At 38.9% G+C, this 14,070-nt stretch overlaps 1 protein-coding gene across 2 annotated transcripts in view; it reads left to right on the top strand.

Moving 5' to 3' along the window:
* Positions 1 to 519: 519 nt before the first annotated feature.
* Positions 520 to 14,070, top strand: part of NRIP1 (nuclear receptor interacting protein 1) — a 94,479-nt gene continuing 80,928 nt past the window's right edge. For both annotated transcript variants that reach the window (XM_039713126.1, XM_039713125.1), the window contains exon 1: positions 520 to 626. The gene's annotated coding sequence lies outside the window, so the exon portion shown is untranslated. The remainder of the gene's footprint in view (positions 627 to 14,070) is intronic.

Genomic DNA, 14,070 nt, shown 5'->3' with positions numbered 1-14,070 from the left:
CCCTCACCCCATTTTCATCATAGTCTTGTATGCCTGTGTCACCTGGCTTCAGCTAGAAATACAAGAATAAACAGCAAAACTACTTGCAGGTCAATTCTTGTTTTCAGTTTTCTGCTTTTTTACTTTTCCTCTTTTTTTCCCCTTTTTGTTTTATTTTAAGTTTTTGCCTGGGTGTACCTGCTTTTGTTTGAAGCTGCCTGTTTTCTTTCTCAGCAGATAGTTTGAGAATCATCCCATCTGTTGCCTGCCTGAACCAAAAACCAGATCCCAGAGAAGGACTGTGCCATACTAGCTGGTTGCAGATCTACTAGGATCCTAACACTGAGGAGAGATCTGACAGGTAAGTAAAAGTTGGAATTTATTTTACTTGCAGGTCAATTCCTGTTTTCAGTTTTCTGCTTCTTTACTTTTCCTCTCTTTTTTCCCCCTTTCTGTTTTATTTTAAATTTTTGCCTGGGTGTACCTGCTTTTGTTTGAAGCTGCCTGTTTTCTTTCTCAGCAGATAGTTTGAGAATCATCCCATCTGTTGCCTGCCTGAACCAAAAACCAGATCCCAGAGAAGGACTGTGCCATACTAGCTGGTTGCAGATCTACTAGGATCCTAACACTGAGGAGAGATCTGACAGGTAAGTAAAAGTTGGAATTTATTCAAAGTACCAAGACTCTTAAAAGAGAAGACTGTAATTGCCCCTTCTGAAAAAAAAAAAAAAAAAGAGTGACCAGAAAATGTTGTATGCATGCAAATATGACCTGCAGGACATTTTTTAATCTGGGAACTAGTATCTTTCCACTAAGAATCTGTGCCTGTGAAATGTTTTCTTCTTGGTTTACACACTCCCCAGGTCCTGTTTCAAACCCCTCCAGGTAAGGCTATCAGAAAAGCCCTCCTATCTAGCTTCCTCCTTCTCATGCAAATACAGGTGTCTTAAGAAAATGCAGGGGGATTTCCTTTGGCAGGAATACTGAAAAAAGCCAAACCAGAATAGCCCAAAAGTTATTTTTATTTGTTTCTCATTATTGTTTTGGTTTCTCATTATTGTTTTGGTTTTGCTCTCATCTTCAGAACTTTCTGAGTGTCTTCTTCATTCAGTCTTGACCACAGTGGCTGGGCAGAGTCAGAGGCTTGTCTGCAGCTACAGTTTTACTGCTTTATTCTCCTGGGGTAGTTAAGGGAAACTTTCCACCACCCATTGCTACTTCCTAATGTTGTGATATGGTTGTGTTATGTCAGCAAGAAGGTGCTTGTAGAGATACTTAGAGTGCTCTCAACAGCAAATTGACATTGATCATTTAGTGCCATATTCAGTAAAACTGTTTGCACACTAGGACTTGGCCAATTTAAAAAAAAAATCAAATTTGAAATAAAACACAAAGTACCCTGGCTAAATGTTAAAATTAGAGCAGGATTCTGAGTAGCTCACTACTTTATACCTTGATATTAATGAAACATGTTAGGTACACTTTAGATGAGTCACACACATTGTTATAAAATAAGGAGGAAAGAATGGACTAAAATGAAGTTATTTTTATAGGTCTACATATATTTACTATGTAAGGACTTTGACAGATTTCTTCAAAAGAGTTGTTCAAAAGTAATGTTTGTTTCCTCATATATAGAGGCTTCAGTCTTTCCCTGGCAAGAAGCTCAGGTTTTTACACTTCAGCCATAGAGCATGGCCTGCACGGTGTAAAATATTGATTGAAAATGAGCTTTTCTAAGAAAAGAAAAAAAAAATAAAATAACTACATTTGCTTAAAACATATGAATTATTATAGATGTCATGTAAGATATATGATATGAGAAAGGTTTGAGTCTTTATTATGAAAGGACCTTGTTGGTTTTGGTCTTTCTGTCTGACATGAGGTTTTATATGAAAATCTAGAGTTGTATAGCTTCTGTGTTAAGTGGAGGGTTCTGCATGATCTCCCCATTGTGTGTCTGGCTGCTGGTTTGCCACATTTAAGGGTGGAGATCAGTGGTTTATTGTGAAGATGCTGGTTTTAAATTCAGAGTTGAGATTGTTGTAGAAGCTTTTTGAGAACTCTCAGTTCCCAAAAACAAATCTCAATAAACTGCCACCTATGGTGGGAGTGATTTAAATATTTAATGATGTTTTGACTGGAAAATGAATGAATGTAGAAAGATCTTCTAGAGTTAACATTGAATTAATTTCTCACCAGTGTTACTTTTAGCTTGTTCTTCCTTTCTCTAAGTCACTCTCACACTCTGGGAGTGCTCCTTTGTTCCTGCTCTTGCTCCCCAAGGTGCTCCCTGCCTGACTATCAGCACGGATGCGTAGTTTTCATCTGTGGAGAATTTTCTAACTTTCTAGTCATAACTGAGAATTTATGTGCTCAGTTCAACTCGATGAATTGCATGACAAATCTGCAGCAAGGCAGACGCCATCGGGGAGACAGAGAGGCTGCCTGTCTGTCTTGCCAAGTATCTCAGCAATCCTGGGACAGCAGCAGCTCCCTAATGCGACAATGAGCCGTGTTGACTTTCAGATATATTCGGGTACAAAGTTCCTGCTGAAGATTTCACTTCCCCAGCAGTCGTCTGACGCAGCCGGGTATCTCCACCGTGCTGCCATATCTGCTGGAGAGGGAGAGGGAGGGGAAAACACTCCTGTGCCTTATCAGCCGTGCTGGTGGGTGGTGTGCTCCTCCAAAGAGGAGCAAGCGTGCTCCTCACAGACTTCAAGGTGTGTGTGCCTGCACGTGTCCCCTATTTTTCATACTGCAGCTGAAATTTCACTAATTAGCTTTTGCTTGTTTACATTAATTGAACTTATACACATAGGATGATTTGATGTACTTATTTTTATTTCAAAACTCTGTGCTATTATTTTATGCTTGATACATGGCATCACCATGCATTTATTTTCTGTGCTGACAAGCAGACTTGTTTCCTTGTGAGGAGATGAATTGTTTACTTTTCAGACAAAATACGAACATACTCTTTGGAATTATAGCATGAACTGGTCTATTTGAGAGACTGATAGGTAGGTACACAACAGGTGCTCATATTTATTGCTACAGCTAAAGTAGCATTTGCTGAAATATATATTAAGAACCCAGAGAATGCAAGAAGGACTTGAAAATATGTCCACTTTTTTTATTCACATCCCATTTTGATAGCTCATTCTTAAGTAACAGTGAAATTGTTTGGGCTTATTTGGTTTCAGAAGAAGTGGAGACAAGATAAAATAATTGGTTATCTTCAGTTAGGTGTTAAGATGTACTTTTTTCTTTTTCCAGGAAAGATCCTTAGATTAAAAATAAGCCGGTTGATTTTCTATGGATTTCATCTGAGCCACAAGCTTTAGGTCAATGAGACTTTGATTTTTCAAAATACCAAATCAATTTATGTGAGGGACAGAGCTTAAGTTTTTATTTCAGTCTCAAGTTTCCTATTTTTAATGTGTTTTCTGAATGGACCCCTGTAGTCTGGGATATTGGTGATGCAGGGCTTGCTTACTTTGACTAGGACCAGGAGTCAGTCACTGCTTGTGCATGAACTGAAATGAAGCCATGGAAGAGAGGAAAAAAAAACTTGGAACACCAGCTTATGAAATTGGCCACCCAGCTTCCTTGTAATATAATGGTGATGGCAAAAAGAGTCTTGAATCTTACAAGGCTTCACATCTCTGTGGAATTCAGCAGGTGCCTCTGGATACATTTGTTACACCCAGCTTCTTTAAAGTGGTTTTGGTGTTTTCACAAAACTAAGCAGATAGCCTCTGGAACACTAACTGCTTGGTAAGGAATAGATGGATTTAGTTACATTCCTTCCCTTTGAATGTCATAAATGTAGATTTCACACAAGGAGAATAAAACAGTGTTGCAATTTAAGCAGCTTGTCTCTAATGGTTGGAATTTACATTTCATTCTTTGCCATTGACTTTTATGGCAAGGAGCTAATGTAAAGATGGTTTTGATAAACAAATCCTGTATATCTTAAGTAGCAGGTCAGTGAATCTTCCTTTGAGCAGCAAATCCATTCCAATACTCAGGATTTTAGCCAGGGTCACAGGGCAAAACTCTTATGTTGCAAAAACAAAAACAAAAACACAAAAAAACCAACCAAACAAACAAAAACCCACAAAAAAAAAAAAGCATTGCAAAAACAAAAAAAACAAAACAAAACAAAAAAAAAGAAACAAAACAAAAAAAAAAAAGCCAAGGGACTTTAAATGATCCAGTAGAGATGATAGGACCTTGGCATATGAAAAACCCTGATGTAGTAAATCAAAGCAGGCTGTCTTGAGTGTAGTAATATTTCTATGCTAATAAATTAGTGTCATAAGTGATTTGTCAATAAGATGTAGAATATGCTATGAGGGAAGTCAGACAATATTTTTCTTTCCCACAGAAAAAGAGGGTGAGGTCATAGCAAAATGCTCACCATGATTTTTTTCTAAGAAATATGTGGGTGCTCTGACCCACTGCACAATATTTGCATATTTAAATTCTTAATGTGCCTAAGATATCCTTGCATACCTAAGCAAGATAGATGAAGATGGGCTGAAAGAATTGGGGCCTCAGAAGAGAGGAATTTGGGGAGAGCTTTTAGTGGCCTTTTAGCACAAAAAGGTGACTTACAAGGAAGATGGGGACCAGCTTTTTAGCAGGGCTTGTTGCAATAGGACAAGATGTAATGGTTTTAAACTGTTCAGGAGAAGAGAGGAATCTGGGGAGAGCTTATAGTGGCCTTTTAGCACTAAAAGGTGACTTATAAGGAAGAAAGGGACAGATTCTTAGCAGGGCTTGTTCCGATAGGACAAGATGTAATGATTTTAAACTGAAAGAGGGTAGATTAAAACTAGAGATAAGAGAGAAATTCTGTAGATGTAATGGTTTTAAACTGAAAGAGGGTAGATTGAAACTAGAGATAACAGAGAAATTCTGTATGATGAGGGTGGTGAAACACTGTTACAGATTGCCCAGAGAGGTGGTAGATGTCCCATCCCTGGAACCTGATCAAGGTTAGATTGGATGGAGCTCTGAGCAACCTGGTCTTAAAACTAGAGATAAGAGAGAAATTCTGTATGATGAGGGTGGTGAAACACTGTTACAGATTGCCCAGAGAGGTGGTAGATGCGCCATCCCTGGAACCTGATCAAGGTTAGATTGGATGGAGCTCTGAGCAACCTGGTCTAGTTGAAGATGTCCCTGCTCACTGCAGGGACTTGGACCAGATGACTTCCAACCCAAACCATTCTACTTACCTTTTGATCTGATTGGTCACAGCAGGCCCTGCTGCACACAACCTTCCTCCACTGCTGCTTCATGCAAATACAATTACAGGTAGAAATCTAGTCTGGCCATTTGGCACCCCTCTCTCCAGTGATGGCACAAAACCCCTTAGGAATGTCACAGGATTATCAAAACTCTAAGGAGCCATACTCTGATAACTTTGTTTTAATTCATTCCTGCTATTAACAGTTTTGGAAATTGCATCTTAGTATAAAATATAGAAGTGTTAAGTGGATGTAATTCCTCTGGAGCTTGCTGGATTGGCTGCAGCAGAGCCGTAAGCCTTCTATGGATCTACCTAAATAAGTGTGATACTGAGAAAAGAGTTTCCATCTTTCTCAACATCCAGAGAGTCTTGGAGGGTAGAAGGCTGGTTTATTTGCCATGCTTTTCAGGTAAAATTTGCTAATCTGTGATAAGATCATCTTCTGTAGTAGTAAATGAGGGTCTCTGCAGTTTGGAACCATCAGCCAGAGCACATCAGCCACAGCTCAGGAGCAGGTCCCAGGCGGAGTCCTGGTGCATCCTCTCACACATCACAGTGTATATTTTCAGAACCACCTCTGCACTGTGCCCCGTGGTTGCAGTTTCTTCTTGTAGGTTTCTGATTTCAGGTCGTGATTCCTGAGCAGATGCTTATTCCTATCTCTGGCTGCTGACCCTTGGTTTGACTTTCTGGTTCCTGGTTTTTGGCCATGAACGTTTGCCTCATTTCCCAGCTCTGGACACAGGCCCTAACCTTTGGGCTGGATAGCCCCTGCTCCAGTCTGTAATCTTAGACAGCCACCAGCTCATCTGTAGTAGAGAGTACTCTAATTTACTCAATAACAAATGAAATCTAGCAGATAAATTTGGGATTTTTTGCTGTGTTTTCTTTTTTATTAATTTATGGCAACTGCAGCTATTTAATTGTAAACTTCTACTAGTCTTTTTCTCGACTTCTACTAGTATGTTGCTAGATTGTGAAATGTGAGCTTCTACTTTCCATTAGCTGTTGTATTGTCCCTAATGGCCATCCTTTCTTAGGGAGACTATTGCCCTGTCTGAGCCAGTGGAGGGGGTGAACAGAACTGTTAGCATGTATAAACATTTCAAACTGGTGGCCACAAGTTCAATAAATTACCCTAGAAAAGGCAGCAATGTCAGAACTTCCATTTCATTTCTATGGGACATGTTATAAACATTATTGATGTACTGTATGCATGTTCTGCTTTTTTGTGGTGGGAGTTCATAATGTCATTCTAGCACACATGACATAAGAGTGTAAACACACTCAAAATGTGGTCACTTAGACCCATAAGAGTGTCGTGACTGAAACTTGATGAAAATATGAGTTACAAAGTTCACAAAGTATGAAGATAAATTTCCAGAAAGAGGAAGAATTGAAACTTATAATGTGTGTTAATGTTTGGGTGGAAGAAGGGTCAGGCTGCTTTGACAGGAGAATAAATGGATAAGGAGTACAAAGCTGAGTTGTAAAATGTACTGAAGTTGATACTTAACCAGTTACAAGTCATATGGTATAGACAATAATGTGAATCTGAGTGAAAACTGCTTTTTTATATGCTATACATGTTACATTGTTTATACACAAAATGGTGTAGCAAAGGAATTCACATATATATATGTGTGTGTGTGTGTGTGTTCATCAGAAAATAGAAGTCACAAGATCTGGGCAAATGTTATTTTATTTTGCCATCAAAAATTCAGTGATAAAACATTCCATGCTGATGCAATGGCTTTGCTTTGTAATATTTTGATGGAATTAGGTATCCAAAATCAAAGTAATAAGTAATCTGTCCTGTTTCTATGTAAAAATGTGTGACAGTTGCCAGTCTAGGAAAAATGAGCTATTTTTCACCAGCTTAAAGGTGAGTTATATTATATTCTGCTGTTCATGGATGTTTCATAGAAATGTGAACCTTCCTTAATTTTAGAGCTTAAATTAAAACACATCAATATAGAAACTCTTGGATTAACTTTTTTATTAAATTATAAAAACTTCCTTGCTAAACCCATCTCCTTCTGCCCTTTGACAAGAACTGTCCTTTACTAGAGCAATTTTCCTATAGATGAGTTTTTTACCCTGAAGCAGGCTAGCTCAAATAAGGGATATCAAGGTGTTCATGAGATTTAGCTAACAGTGAATTGAGACTCTTTATCTTAGTAGAAGTGGATAGTGGAAGCAGCAAGTTTAGTGCATTGCTTTGGTGTGTTTCTTCCAAATTGGCCCCGTGCATTAATACGATTTTACATACTTTTGTTAAAATATCAGCTCAGAAAATGAAATAAAACAAGCACCTCCTTCAGTTTGTTTTTCAGTTAAAATCTGTTAATATAAAAAGCTACAGCAGAACAGCAGGGCATAGTTTTTATCTAAACTAACTGTTTTACTTGGTTTAAAGCTCTTTAATGGAACTGCTTGTGAACTCTTATGATATTCACCATGCATAATGATATATATTTTTTTTTTCCTATCCAAATGAATTAAAAATGGAAAGTACTTCCAGTACTTCTTGGTAAGTACCAAGAAGTCATATCCCTTGGTATCACAGAAGTCCTTTCTTCATTAGAGGCAGGTAGTTTCCATTATTCATATTCGGTACCATTTAATTTAAAGTCCCACCATTACTTTAAAAGCAAGATATTAATGAGAGATGTTACTGGAGTGCTGTCTTTTAATTTGATATTGTTCGATCTAGCTGTTTTAAAATTTCTAAGAATAAAGCTTCCATTACATATTAGATAAGATTTTTAGAGGCAAGAACATCTAATTCTTGTCTGGTTTCCCTTGATAGCCAATTGCCTTTCTTAAATCTTCACCATTTACTTCTAGGGTAATCCTTTTGCTTTGCTTGAAATAATTTCTCTGATTCCTTGATATCCATGCATTGCAATTAGTTATATATAGATATTTTTCATACCACCCCCATCCACTTAGCTGGTGAGTAGACAAGTAAAACATACTTAGCACTTTTAATTTTACCTTACAAATCAATCACTGTAGCTCCAAAATCAGTTAAATTTTTCTTAAACCATCATTCAATACAAAGAGTCCATTATGCGTGTCTGTGAATAATACATTCATTGTGTGATTTAAATTCATAAACAATGTTACACAATTAACTTCATAAAATTGTTCACTTTGAAAATTGTGTAGCTACAATTTCTATAATAGTAGCTAAAAGACAACAGCACTAAGCCAGGTATTGTCACTTTGAATTGCCACTGGTAAAGCAGAGGCCTCTGAAATGTGCAATTGTGACAGAGAAAGTGCATTCCTTATTACATATTTGTTCCTTTAAGTTCTTTCTCAAAGGTTTTCACCTTGTTTTGTGCTGCTGTGCAGTAATGGTGTAAGACATGATTACTTCAGGCAATGGCTTTACTAATATAAACAAGTATTACTCAAGGATTTTTTTAAATTGGATTTTTAAAAAAAGTATCTTTTTCATTGTGTTTTATTCTCTATCAAGTTGTTAAAAAAATATTTTGCTCTTTTGCCTTTGGCAAACACTTTTTTCTTGGGATGGCATGAATAGCAGGATCTGCAAGAAAAGGGAACACAATGCAAAACCATAAGAAAGCATATTTATATGTTGATAATTGTTTGTTCCAAGTTTGAAGACTAAACTGAGATCCAGGTGTATTGGACAGCAGTGAATATATTTCTGTTGTGTTACAGCACTTAGATAAGATAGAGTTGAAATAAGCCTTTCACATATGGGAAATGGAGGTGGGAATCGTGGTGCAGGAATCTGCCCAGCGTTACAGAATTCAGCAGGAGAATCAGGAGTGTGATCTCCTGCCTTCCCACTGAACAGATCTACAAGACTGTATTTATTCTATAATCTGCTTTTATGCTCTTATCTATTTAATCTTCCCCTCACACCAATTTCTATAAGTATGTCTCCGCAGAGAGCTCCGGCGTTTCTGCAGATGAACCCTGAGGTTTTATAGTAACGCTGTATAATCATTACACGGGAGGCACTCGGCGCTAAAATGCTGCAAATTACCATTGGAAGTGACTCATTCCAGCGCGGGGAAGGAGGGTTCGCCGTCTCTCCTGGCCGCCCTGCCGTCGCTCCCGCTATCCTTACATAATGTCACATATGTCACATATGTCCCGCCAGATTGCCCGGCGCTGCCGGGGGCACGGGAGGCTCCGCGCTCGGCAGCCGCTCCCTGCTGCTCTCACGGGCAGGAGGATCCCGCCGAGTCCCGCAGGGATTCTCCCAAGGGGCTGCTGGGGATGGGAGCCCCGGGGCCAGGCTCTGCGCCTCCGCTGCCGAGCGCAGGGAGGGGATGCTGGCGGCATCCCTGCCGGCTCCCGGCCCCCGGGCTCTGCTGGCTCTGCTGCCCTTCTGCACAGCGCTGCTCACCTCCCTCGGCTTGCCCCCTGCCTCTCCCGCCCATTTCTCCCCGACATTCCTGTCCGATGAGCGGGAGAGTTAGCGCTGCCCTCCCGTCACCTGGATATCCGCACACAAGGGATGTCAGCATCAGTGTGTCTCAGCCATTCTTACCCTCTGCTGCATAAAAACAACCCAGAGGGAAGATATCCCATGGCCCAGAGCTGTGGTGTAGAAATGCACTCAAATGAAAGCCCAGGCATGGGATGAAAGGATTTGGTACCCGATTTGGTACCCTACTACTCAAATTAAAACACAGCCAGTAGCTCTTTAGCATAGGGCGCCAGTTACTGCACATGTTATTTGTTTAAATTAAATTGAAGATTCCACCACTGCAGAATTGCACCGTGTGTGAAACTCCAAATCTGCTACAGTTCCAGATTTATAAAAGAGCATTATAGGGAATATAGGCCTATTAATTTTACAGTCTAATTTCTGATTAGATTTTACAGCACCTCTGACGAACTGCATAGATTTTACCCATTAAAAATGATGACAATCCAGTTCTGTCATTTTAAGTAGAATTAAAGCCAGTATTGCCAAGTATGATAATATCTTACAAAAAAAAAAAAATTAACCAACAGACACACACACATATATAAATTAAAATAACCCTGCACCATGTTGTTTCTCTATAGGAAAAGGTCCCTTGCCAGGAGAGTGGGGCTGTTACCTGTTAGTGCAGTCAGGAGCCTGTGGGTCTGACAGCTGACATCAACAGAAATTCTCCATTCTGGCTGAGCAGGTTAAGTAATGTTTCCTAGCACAGCTGTGTAATGTGTCTGTTGGTAATTAAAAGCGTCTGCTAGAGCTGGTTAAGGAAAAGCATAAAGTGAAGCATTCTCTATCAGAAAATAGTTTTGTAAAGAATTAAAATCTGTACAATGCGTATGCTGTGTATTAAAGGAAACTAATTGTTTTTTCAAAGAGGAAAAAGAAGTCCAACACTGAAACAGCCTGCTCTTGGCTTATTTTATATGCAAGCTGAAATAAACACCCCTAAAACCAAAAATGGAAGTGTTGCAATGTGAAAATAAAACTTCCCTTTTCTATAATGTCAGTTTTAAAATTGGGGAAGGGACTTATTCTGATTTGACACATCGCCAGATTCTGAAACCAGACATAAAATGACATTCTCACTTGGGACCTGACTTTCCATTTGCATTTGTAGATGCAAGGTACGTTTTTTAGCCCTGATTTGCTACACTAATCCTGTTGACTTCGCTTGAAAAGAATGGCACGTTTCCCACTAACTTTATTAGTGGCAGGATTGGGCCTTGATGCAATACCTCATGTCACAGCAGCAAAACTTGTTGCCAATAGTCTGTCTCAAGGGAGGAGATTTCCAGTAACTGCTCCCTGAGAACTATGCTAAAAATGCAGCTTTTTTTCTGTCCAGCCATCGGGATAATGATATACTCCATCCCTAAAGAGAGGGGCATTGACGGAGCTGCATTGATGGCACCAGAGGTCCCTGCTGGCTTGTTCGCTAAACAGAACTGGCAACTGACTCTGAAGATAAAAGTTCTTGACGTTTTTCCAAGCTGGTGGAATGGAGCTGAGTGACACTTAGAAATAAATAGAGGAGGGAATAGTACGATCTTGAATGGCAGAGGAGCTTTCATGAAAGGTTTTCATGGGGGAAACGTGGGATGCACTGTTCCAGGCTTGAGTCTAGGGGATTTGTTGACAGTTGGATAATGTGCATGTTTGCTACCACTTGTATAAAATGCAGAGGGAAACAAGGGGAAAAGCTACAAATGAATCTTTTATTCCTACTTAAACAGTTAAACCCAAATACAGTATATATCTCTTCCTTCCCAATAATTGACTCTACAAATTGCCAATCTCTTTGGAAATCTCTTAGAAGAACATTGTCTCTCCCGACAAGGAAAAGTACTTCATGAAAAACATTTGTCACTTGTCTGTTATCATAATTCATGATCTTATCCTTCATTCTCTTGCTTGTTTAAGCACACAGAAATAGTACTTTTAACCTGAGACTTCAAAGGTAAAAATATTGTGAAGAGGTCTCCATTCTTTTTCTTCTCATCTCTGATCTCAGCCTTTGAACATCAAAGTGGCTCAAAGTTTGGGGTAAGTTCTTAAGGATCCAGTTACTTGAAAGAAATCAATTTATTTCCCATGTTCACATTCACGATAGACCAGAACAAATATTAATATTCAGGAATGGTTTAATTTAATAATTTAGAGCAATTAAAACAAGTTGCTGCTTAATCTTTTGCTCAGTACAATGAAGCTCACTCATTCCATTGTATTGATATGAAAAATCCTCAACTTCTGTCAGTCAGAAGTTGCCAGAAAAAAAAAATCATAACTTAGGAATTACAAAACAATTAAGAATGTAAAAAAAAAATTCCCCAAACAAAGAATGCTGCCATTTTAATTACAATATCACACTGTCATGTAAAAGGTTAACACTTAAAAAACAAGTCTTGTATCCTCAATCTATTACCCCTAAGCAATTCTCATTTTCACATTAATTTTTGTAGGCTGCCATCTAAATTAAATACTTTTCATCTCTGTCAGTTTATACATATTCTCATTACAGCAGACACTAGAGCCAAAATATTTTAATCTTCAGAGTAATCCGTGTAGGCCCATATTCTTAGCTATAACTTTAGGGGTTCTACAACTGCTCTTTTCCTTTTAAATAGTGGCAGAAAGTTTTTGTGCAGAAATTCTTGCTCTTGTAAGGACTTCCTATAAGCAAATAAATTCTGCAGTCTGTAGTGAAATTGCCTTTGTTGTCAGTGCTAGAGAGTTAGAAATCCTCTTACTCCCCTCCACTGACTCTTGAAGTTCTGTGTTCTCAGGAAAGGTCCTAATGACAATATACGGGAAAGTTTAACTTCTGGTCATTTAAAAGCCAAGTCCTGGGAACAAAACTCTTAACATTTTCTTTTTCACAGGAAAGATCAAAATAAAATTAAACAGCTTAGACATTAAACACTTATTAAGCATTTCATGGCAGCTGTCAGACACAGCTGAACCAGAACCCCTCAGAAAACAATGCAAATCGTGAGCATACTCAGAGCATCAGCAGGCAGAGCAGCCCAGAGTGCCTCTGTCAGTCCTAGTGCTCTGATCAGCCCGGCAGAAGGGTGATGACACATGAGAAGTCTCCCTTTAGAAGAAAATCAGACTTTGCAAAGAAACTGTGCCTATACATTGTCTTATTTCAATACACAGGGTATAGCCATAGTGCATCGGGATTCAGGAGCTGAAAAGTGCTTCTGAATCTGCCAGCTGGGATGCACCAACACTTTCTGAAATATATATAGATACAAGCAGAAATCCACCACCCAGTGCCCATGGAATAGCTTTAAGATTGTGAGTAGACAATATGCGAGTTTACATATCTTTTTTTTTTCTTTTTGTCTGAAGTCAGTGATAAAGCTTCTGTTACCTTAACCTGGTTGAATCAGCCTCCTGACAAATATCTCTTATAATAAGTCAAAGTTCACGAAAATACTTGGTAGTATAAAAGCAGTAATAGCTTAAATAGATTTTGTAGTGTATTGGTGACCACCGTGAGAGAACAGCAGGTATGAAACATGCATTAGTCTGTACAATACTTGCTCTGGAAACAGCACTTGCTACACAAGATGAAATTTGATAATCGGCCTCCTTGGCGGATCAACAAGCTGGGCATTAAAATAATCTAGCCTAGGGAACATAAAAGCATGAGTGAGCAATAAGCAAAGCACATTTAGTTCAACTAATAATAAGAAGCCTTAATCTTTTGACTGCAACACTGAAAGAAGAGCTTGCAATCATAAAACATACAGGGTTTTTAGCCAATGAACCTACATTGAATTTTAAAGCTGGGTTAGAAGTTCAAGTGGGTGTGGGTTGATGGCAAGCGCCAGCCATGAACAGCTCAGGGTTTTTCTCCGATTTTAACTGAAGAAAATTGATGCTTGTAGAGGCTTTTATGCTCACCAGCTTGTCAATATGGTAATAGCATCATCTGAAATTGCTGGTTTGGTTGACAATATCTGTGTCTTGTCAGCATAGAAATGAAATCCAGAATGATGCCAATGAGCAACCCTGCTCACAGGCAGCTTCAGATTGGTGAGTAAGAACAGGGCCAGAGTGGAACCCTACAGAGCACACCAAAAAAAAAAAACAGCTCTGGGAGAAGGGCACAAATTACCCTTGAAAATATAATGTAGGTAAATGTTGGATAAATATGATTTAAGCCAATTTAGAACTGTGCCAAACAGGAAGATAAAGCTCCTCAGGCATTCAAGAAGAACATTAAGATCTAGCAAAATGAAAGTAGCTGGTATATGAGAGCCTGCCTTTAGGAGAAGGTTACATCTCTCTGCTGTCCTGCTGAAAATTTTAAGTAGTAGAAACCCCACCCAAAATA

The sequence above is a fragment of the Passer montanus genome, unplaced genomic scaffold (genome assembly GCF_014805655.1).
Source record: "Passer montanus isolate IOZ18808 unplaced genomic scaffold, ASM1480565v1 scaffold28, whole genome shotgun sequence".
Lineage (NCBI taxonomy): Eukaryota > Metazoa > Chordata > Aves > Passeriformes > Passeridae > Passer > Passer montanus.
The sequence above is the reverse complement of the archived record's forward strand: the minus strand, read 5'-3'. Positions and strand labels throughout refer to the sequence as shown.